Source organism: Perognathus longimembris, chromosome 22, assembly GCF_023159225.1.
Source record: "Perognathus longimembris pacificus isolate PPM17 chromosome 22, ASM2315922v1, whole genome shotgun sequence".
Lineage (NCBI taxonomy): Eukaryota > Metazoa > Chordata > Mammalia > Rodentia > Heteromyidae > Perognathus > Perognathus longimembris.
In genome coordinates, this window is record NC_063182.1 from 9596689 (window position 1) to 9606156 (window position 9468).

Genomic DNA, 9468 nt, shown 5'->3' on the forward strand with positions numbered 1-9468 from the left:
GGTTTCTCAAAAAGCTCAATATAGACCTACCTTATGACCCAGCCATACCACTCCTAGGCATCTATCCTAAACAGCAAAATCCAAGATATCAAAAAGGCATTTGTACTTCCATGTTTATCGCGGCACAATTCACAATAGCTAAAATATGGAAACAACCCAGATGCCCCTCCACAGACGAATGGATCCAAAAAATATGGTACTTATACACAATGGAATACTACATAGCGATTAGGAATGGTGAAATACTGTTATTCGCAGGGAAATGGTCAGAACTCGAACAAATAATGTTGAGTGAGACAAGCCTAGAACACAGAAAACAAAGGGGCATGATCTCCCTGATATATGACTGTTAACAAAGGGAGACGGAGAGACAGTAGAGACCAAGTCTGTGAATACTGTATATGTTCTTGATACATTGTATATTGCATATATGTCAACCTGACCTAGACAAGGGATAGAAAAACAGGTCGTAAGATATCATAAGAAATGTACACACTGCCCTACTATGTAACTGCACCCTCTATGCACAACACCTTGTAAAAAAATTCATGTCCAATTAATAAAAAAAAAACAACAATCCTAAATGTATCCAATGCCTAACATATGAAACTGTAACCTCTCTGTACATCAGTTTGATAATAAAAATTTGAAAAAAAAAGAAAATTGTCCAAACCTGATAGAATGGGATTTTATTGCCTTTGTTATTGCATAGTATCTTTAATTTTTACATGACAAATATTTTGTCCTCAAACTGTGTCTGTAAAATCAGAAGGTATTTTAAAGTAATGCCAAATTCTGTGTGATGAAAATAAAGGGACATGGCTGAGATCACAAATGACAAGGTGACATTCCTCACATGGCATCTATGGCCTGACTGAAAGGTTAGGGAAACTGTGATTTTCTAATGAGAAAGTCAAGTTTCATGAATTGTTCTCTGAGTAGATCTGCAGTGGAGGTTTGGTACCTGAAGCTTAATAGCTAATTACAAAGACTGCGAGTGAACAATGGATCATCTGACCCCCAGTCTCATGTTGAAAATGTCTTAATTGCAGTTTGTCACAGGGACAGCAAGGTAGGTGGGGGGGGAGGGGATGGAGACAAGCTGGGTCTTTCTAGGAAACCCCCAGATGGCCTCTGTGAGTTGGAGAATGGGTGCCAGTTGTCAGCTACAGGTAGAGCTTGGATCAACGGCTTCGAAGGATACACAATGTACCAGATTGCCTTTAAATAATGGAATCAACAGAGACAGACAATGGCCTCCACATGACCTCATTCACTGGGCCACAGTATAGTATTTCAGACAATATAATCTTCCTTTGTCCTTCTGACTCTATTTCCCATTCAGCTAGTTCCCTTCAGTAGCAAGGTGTGAGACGGAATTCCTGTAAGTTCTCATATCAAAAGCATTGGAAGGAATTCAACATCCTTTCAAGACAGAAGATCTCAGCAATCTCAGAATAGAAAAGACTGCCTTAACTGAGTAAAAAGGGCATCTGAAAAACTACAGGTGACATCATATTTAATGGTGCAAGACTGAATGCTTTTCCCCTAATTGAGAAAAATCACTGGCTACACACTGAAGAATGGATTGTGGAGAGATGAGCAAGGAAGTTATGAGAGTTCAGGCAAACTTGGGAGCGTAGACAAGGGAGGCTTTGGAAGAAATGAGAGATGTTTGGAAGACAAAATATCCAGGGCTTATTCACAGATTCGATACAGCAACTGAGGGAATGTTGGAAGGCTAACTCCTAGGTGTCAGCTTGCTCCACTAACGAGAAATATCCACTAAGCAGGAAATTAGGATGATGGGAAATGTCCGTTCTCTTCTAGAGAGGCCACACTAGTGAATTAGGCCTATCATGGGCCCCAAAAGTGTATTCTAAAGTCCAAGGCGTGTGGATGAAAAAGGTATGTAGAATGGGTGAGAAATAATTTCAAGCATGTGAAAATACATTTAAAATTTCAGGCTGCTGACTATTGGCTGCCATTCAGTATATTAATTACACTAATATCTTTCACCATGGTATTTCAGAAGTGCGTACATTTTGTTTAGAAAATCCCTCTGTTGCTTTCTCTTTTCCTTCCCCACAAATCCCTACTTCCCCACAAATCCCTATTGACGTACAGTGTTCACTGTGACTGTGTCTTCATAAGGAGTTGCAATGGATTTCAAAATTGAGAATGATGCATTTCAAGATGCGTTACAGCAAAGCTTTAAAATGTGTTCTCAAATTCAGCTTTACCCAGCCAAGTGACTGGGACTTTACTCTTTACTCTTTTTGCCTTCCCAGCCTAAATGAATGCCTTAGGAAATCCTTGTGGAATTCACTGCAATGAGAACAGAGGTCTCTGTGAGGCACACTAGGAAACAGAAACATGTATCTTCCCTAAGGGACATAGGAAATATTGTAAGGTGGAGGAGTTAGTGGGCCAGGCCTGGGAGGAAGATCAGGATGGGCAGCTCTGAGGAACAGGAGGAACATGAGTTTCAAAAGAGAAAGTGTGGAAGGAGAATTGAATCCCTATCCCTTTATGTTTCTTTTTTCTTTTTCTTTTTCTTTGCCAGTCCTGGGGCTTGGACTCAGGGCCTGAGCACTGTCCCTGGCTTCTTTTTGCTCAAGGCTAGCACTCTGCCACTTGAGCCACAGCGCCACTTCTGGCTTTTTCTATATATGTGGTGGTGGGGAATTGAACCCAGGGCTTCATGTATACAAGGCAAGCACTCTACCACTAGGCCATATTCCCAGCCCTCCCTATCCCTTTCAATAGGTATTGTCTCAATATCATTTATTAGATGCACAAATGGATAAAATGAAGATCTTGAAGTATCTGAAGACGATACAATTTGTGGCAATGGAAACGGAGGGTTTGCGTAAGTGAAGGGAGAAAATGATGTCCATGAATTAGCAGTTGCCACGGTTGATGTCTTAAAGCAATAATGACCTTCCTGACCTTGGGACAATATTGTGCCTTATTTTCCTGTCTTTGGGATAGTGTCTACTGTATCCATCTGAGAACTTTAATGATTCCATAATATCTCATCAACTTGAACAATTTCCATCAAGGGTGCTTATGAGTAGAGTGAAAAATAAGAAACCTGGCAGAGTGATATGCTTTGAGTTTTGCCATCATGCATATAAGGGAAGACAAATATGCCAATAATACACTTCCAGTTTGATAGGACAATCTCATGAATACTTAGGGGAAGAGCCACATCAATTACTCTTGCCCTCAGCAGTTGCTCGGCAGGTCTGGATGGCCTCCTGATGGATGACCAGACTTTCATTCCCCGAGGGACTGAGCCTTCACTGCCTTTGTGAGGCTGTGATCGCTGCCCTTGCTCATGCACCATCCCCGTCACGGAGTCGTCAATCATTGTCGGAGTGAATTCCTGGTGTTCCAGACAGAGTCACCCCTGCACACTGCACATGTGTGTACAGCAGCCTTAACTCTCATGGTAATCAGACTCAGTTACTCTTTTTAGTATAGTTCACACCTGTCTTTGCTGGGTGATCTGCAGTAATGAGGTGTTGACATTTACAGATGGTCATTATAGCCTTCAATGGGGTGGAAGTTCTGCCGTTTTCCCTGGTGGAAAGGTACTTTTCTACCTGAAAAGGAGAAGTATTAATTCGACAGAAGTAAGCTGGTAGGGTTAGAAAATACAAAATTTTAGGTTATCATGGGAAGTAATAGTGAGATGGGCCAATTCACCTACATCATGCTTCCTGAACCGTTGCTATATGCTGGAGATGCAACACTCTCCATCACCTGTGGTTTCAGCAAGTATGTGCAGTATTCTGGCTGATAGAGTCAAAGCTAACGGGATCAAAAAGGTGCTGATGGCTCAGGCCTGTCATCCTCGCTACTTAGGAGACAGATCTGAGGGTTGCAGTTAAAAGCTAGCCCAAGCAGACAAATGCTCTAGACTCTTATCTCTAGTCAGCAAAAAGCTGAAAGTGGAGGTATGGCTCAGGTGGTAGAGTGCCAACCTGGGGATAAGAGGAGGCAAAGCAAGAATGCAAGGCCTTGAGCTCAAGTCCCAGTACTTGCACACACACAGAAACTTCTGCTCGAAAATGTAAGGAAACCTAAGAGCATACCATAAGGGGATTAAATGAATCTACAAGTAGATGTTCAACAATATTTAAAGAAATATAACAGAACCCAGTTCCCATCAATATAAAATTTACAATATCTAGAATTCAGATTAACACTTAGTATACATATGTAGAAACAAGAAAACATAAACAACAGTAAAGAGAAAAATTGGCTATAATACTCAGACCCCAAAATGACAGAGAATATGGGATTAGCAGACAAGAATATTGACAGCAATATTTGAAATATGTCCCCTATCCACAGGATGAAAGAGCATCATTATGATGAGAAATTGAGGATTTGAGAAAGATTAAATTCAAGCTTCAAGAGATAAAAGTATGATAGTCAAGGCTAAAAATACCCTGGATGGATATAACAGCAGATTAGACCCAGAAGAAAGAAGCAGTGAGCACAAGACTTAAATATACAGGGAGAAAAGACTGGGGACTCGTATTTGGTGAGTTACCAAATACTATCAGTCTACAAATATACATTTGACATTTCAAACGGAAAAAGAGGGTGGAAAGGTGACGATGTGGTATTCCCAAATCTGTCACACCTGTTAGGATGCTATTTATAAGAGAGAAAGAAAGAAAAAGAAAAGAAATGAAGAAATGGCAAGTTGGGGCAAGGACCTGGAATCCTATGCGCTGCTGGTGGCAATGTATAATCGCACCGCTTGAATTAAACATAGTACTCCTGTGTGATGTGGCTGTTCCATTTCTAAGCACATCCCCCCTCCCAGAGTGAAAGCAAGCACCCAACCAGATACTTGCACACCAATGTCCAAAAATGAAAAGATAAAAACAACCCAAGGGGCTGGGGATATGGCCTAGTGGCAAGAGTGCCTGCCTCGGATACACGAGGCCCTAGGTTCGATTCCCCAGCACCACATATACAGAAAACGGCCAGAAGCGGCGCTGTGGCTCAAGTGGCAGAGTGCTAGCCTTGAGCGGGAAGAAGCCAGGGACAGTGCTCAGGCCCTGAGTCCAAGGCCCAGGACTGGCCAAAAAAAAACAAAAACAAAAACAAAAACAAAAACAAAACCAACCCAAGTGCACAACAGGTGAATGGTTGAAAAAATATGGGAAACATACAGTGGAATGTTGTTCGTTTTAAGTTTTTTTTATTGTTACTGTAAAGATGATGTCCAATGGGGTTACAGATGCATAGGTTAGGTAAAGAGTACATTTCTTTTTGGACACAGTCACCCCTCCCCTCACGTTGGTCATCTTTTAAGGGAATGAGATTCTAATAGAGGCTATGCAATGGATGAAACTTGAAAACATTATGCTAAACGACAGACACAGGACTGACCAAATGTTAAAACATTGCGTGATTCCAGGGGTGGCATTGATCACGAGGTACTGTTTGTAAACTGCTTTCTTGAATGCTTGCTCTTCTTTGTGTAACTACTTAAAGATAATAAAAATATTTATTTATTTATTTATTTTTGCCAGTCTGTGGCTTGAACTCAGGAACTGAGCACTGCCCCTGGCTTCTTTTTGCTCAAGGGTAGCACTCTACCACTTGAGCCACAGCGCCACTTCTGGCCTTTTCTATATATGTGGTGCTGAGGAATCGAACTCAGGGCTTCATGTACACGAGGCAAGCACTCTACCACTAGGCCACATTCCAAGACCCATAAAAAATATTTAAAAAATAAGATTGCAAGCAATGCAAAAAATGAAATTCATAGGGAAAGAAATTCATGGGGAATTTCAGTTTGAGATGATGAGAAAATTCTAAAAATCTATGGGTGATGATGGTTGTACAATGATGTGAATTTGCTAATGATGCAGAATTGTACAGTTAAATGAGCACAACGGCAATAGTTTTATGTTTTTTCTTTTCTTTCTTTCTTTTTTGTTTTTGCCAGTCCTGGGCTTGGACTCAGGGTCTGAACACTGTCCCTGGCTTCTTTTTGCTCAAGGCTAGGACTCTACCACTTGAGCCACAGTGCCACTTCTGGCCGTTTTCTGTATATGTGGTGCTGAGGAATTGAACCCAGGGTTTCATGTATAGGAGGCAAGCACTCACATGCTGTGCAATTGCTTTACCACTTGAACCATGCTCTCAGCCCTATAAATGTTATATTCTATGTATTTTGCCACTATAAAATGTTAAAGTTACTGTAAAGGCACTGCTATCCAAACTGTACCTTATTTACCAGTATATGTCCTTTGATGATGATGACACAAATCAAAGCACTTGATGGAATTCAGTTTTGTAAAGTGGTGTCTATGTGTGGTTCCTCAAACATTTTTTTTTCTTTTTTTTTGCCTGTCTTGGGCCTTGGACTCAGGGCCTGAGCACTGTCCCTGGCTTCTTTTTTGCTCAAGGCTAGCACTCTGCCACTTGAGCCACAGCGCCACTTCTGGCCATTTTCTATATATGTGGTGCTTGGGAATCAAACCCAGGCCTTCATGTATACGAGGCAAGCACTCTTGCTAGTAGGCCGTATTCCCAGCCCCTCCTTAAACATTAAAAAAAAGAAATATAAGCCAAGTGCTGGTGTCTCAGGTCTGTAGGATTGAAGTTTGAGGCTAGCCCCAGCATAACCACAGGACCCCATCTCAGTCAATAGTTAAATGTAGTGGCATGCCTGGTTATCCTAGCTACATGGGAAGCATAAATAGGCAGCTGAGGTCCAGGGTAGCACAGACATACATACAAGACACTATACTAGCAAGACATACAGGGCTAGTGAAGTGCCTATCTAGCAAGCATGAGACCCTGAATTCAACACCCTAGTAACACACACACACACACACACACACACACACACACATGCTTGTGGCAGTATTAATTACACTTGCATCTATGAATTCCTAATGAACACACTTTCTCAGATCTGTCATAAATAAATAATCAAAATAAGAAAATGATCCATTCCCCTATTTCCATGTAGCTGAGCTTCCGGACTCCTTCCTCGGTGCTCTTCCGGGCAGATCCCAGCATCTGGACTGATTTATTGCAGACCATTTTTGTTCTTCTTGTTGTTTTTCAAGCCTCAAGGAACTGTCCTTGTAGTATGTGCTCCAGGATCCTTGCCAGAACATCGAGTTTCAATCAAGGGCCAGTGCTTCCATGTCCATATTTTCTGTTATCCAGCTTTTCCATTTCTGTTCTCATCCGACAGCCCGTGTGAATTAGCCATTTGCTGAGGAGCAGTTCTGCACCTGCTTGAGCCCAAACTTGATGATGTCTCAGTCTGGAGGCAATGAGTGGAAGAAAGAGAACCGGAGGAAGACAAGGATGCCTCTGCAGGACAAGATTCAGGCAAGGCGTGTTTAGGGTGTGCAAGCAGGGTGAGGCTGATTTCTAGCAAAGGGAAGGCGGATCAGAATCCAAATGAATCTACTTGCTCAATATTTGGGGATGTGTCTGCCCCATCCTAGGTCTTAAGATCTTAGCTTTTCCTGTCTGGGCCCCAATGCTGAAATAGGAAGCTTTTTGGGGGGTTGCCAGTCTGTCTCTTTTATGGCTGTCACCTGATGGCTAACTCAGTAGCTTCATTTTTCCAGGGCATATTCCTTGCACCTGCAGGTGATCACGTTCTTTTCAGTATTACCACAGGGATCTCCTCAAGTTCACACTGCATTTGACTTGATCGTTGGCGAGGCTAACTCTTGTTTTCTCGTTTTGAAACTTCCAAAGCAGTTAGCAAAAGCCAATGAATTCTCCACTTCTTAACACATTATTTATTTATTTCTTGCAAAGGTGATGTACAGAGGGGTTACAATTACATAAATAAGGAAATGAGTATAGTTCTTGTTGAGCATTTTTACTCCCTTCCTCATTTTTTCCCTGCTTACCCTCTCCCGACTCACATCCCACCAAGTTGTAAAGTTCATTTCCAACACAGTGTCTTGTGAGTATCACTGTTGCATTGGTCCACCCTTTGTCCTTTGTCTCACCATTTCCATGATTCCCCTTCCCATTCTCAAATCAGATACACTTATATACAATAGAAAGAGTACTGAAATAAACAAGTGACAACAGGGGGTAAACCAAAGGAAAAAAGTGAAAGAAAAAAAAGAGAAAGAACTGCATACAATATATTAAAACAAACTAATAAAGCCATCTTGTTTCTATATCTTGTAGTTAATTTCAATTAGCATCATTTTATAGAGTCAGATAGACATAGCTATTGAGCTATTGTGATCCTCTGCTAAAACTATCCTAGACATATACTAATTATTACAAATGAAGAAAACCAAGCAGACAGCCTATGTTTCTTTGGGTCTGGCTTACTTCACTTAATATGATTTTCCCCAACTGTTTCCATTTCCTTACAAGTGGGGCAATGCCATTTTTCTGATGGAAGCATAGAATTCCATTGTGAATATATACTGCATTTTCTTTATCCACTGATCTACTGAGGGGCATCTGAGTTGATTCCATATCTTGGCTGTGATAAATAATGCTGCAATGAACATAGTTATGCTGGCAGCTTTAGTGTTGCCTTGTTTGTGGTCATTTGGGTAAATGCCCAGGGGTGGGATTGCTGGGTAAGCTCTATGTTTAGTGTTTTGAGGAACCTCCATACTGCTTTCCAGAGTGGTTGAACAAATTTACACTCCCACCAACATCCATTGTTATTCTTCTAGACAATGGCCATTGTATCTCAGGTGAAGTGGAATCTCAATTTTGTTTTTATTTCCATTTTTTTATGGCCAAAGATGTTGAACATCTTTTCATGTGTCTATTAGTTATTTTTTTGCTCAAGGCTAGCACTCTACCACTTGAGCCAGAGTGCCACTTCTCTATTAGTCATTCTTATTTCCTCTTCAGAGAAGTCTCTTTTTAAGTCTTTAGTCCACTTATTAATGGGGTTGTTGTTTCTTTTTTTTGGGGGGGGGTTGTTGTTTCTTTGAGGGTTTGTTTCCGCAAAGTTTAATATTTTGAGCTCTAAGTATATTTTAGATATGAGGTCCTTGTCTGTTGTGTGGCCAGTGAAGATCTCCTCCCAATATGAGGACTTTCTATTTATCTTGCTAGCCTATATCCTTTCCACACAGAAGCCCTGCAGTTTAATGCAGTCCCACTTATCCAACCTTTCTTTGATTTGTTGTGTTTTTGGGTCTTTATTAAGAAAATTTTGACTTGTGCCAAGGAACCCTAGTGTTCCCCCTCTTCTTTTCTGTAATATTTTCAGGGTATCTGATCTTACATTGAGGTATTTGATCCATTTGGAGTTGATTCTGGTGCAGGGTGATATAAGGATCCACCTTCAGTTTTCTGCATGTGTGTAGCCAATTCTGCCAGCACTATTTGTTGAAGAGGCTATCTTTCTTCCATGTAGTGTTTTTGGCTCCCTTATCAAAGATTAGGATCTTTGGGTTCATTTCTGGGTCTTCAGTT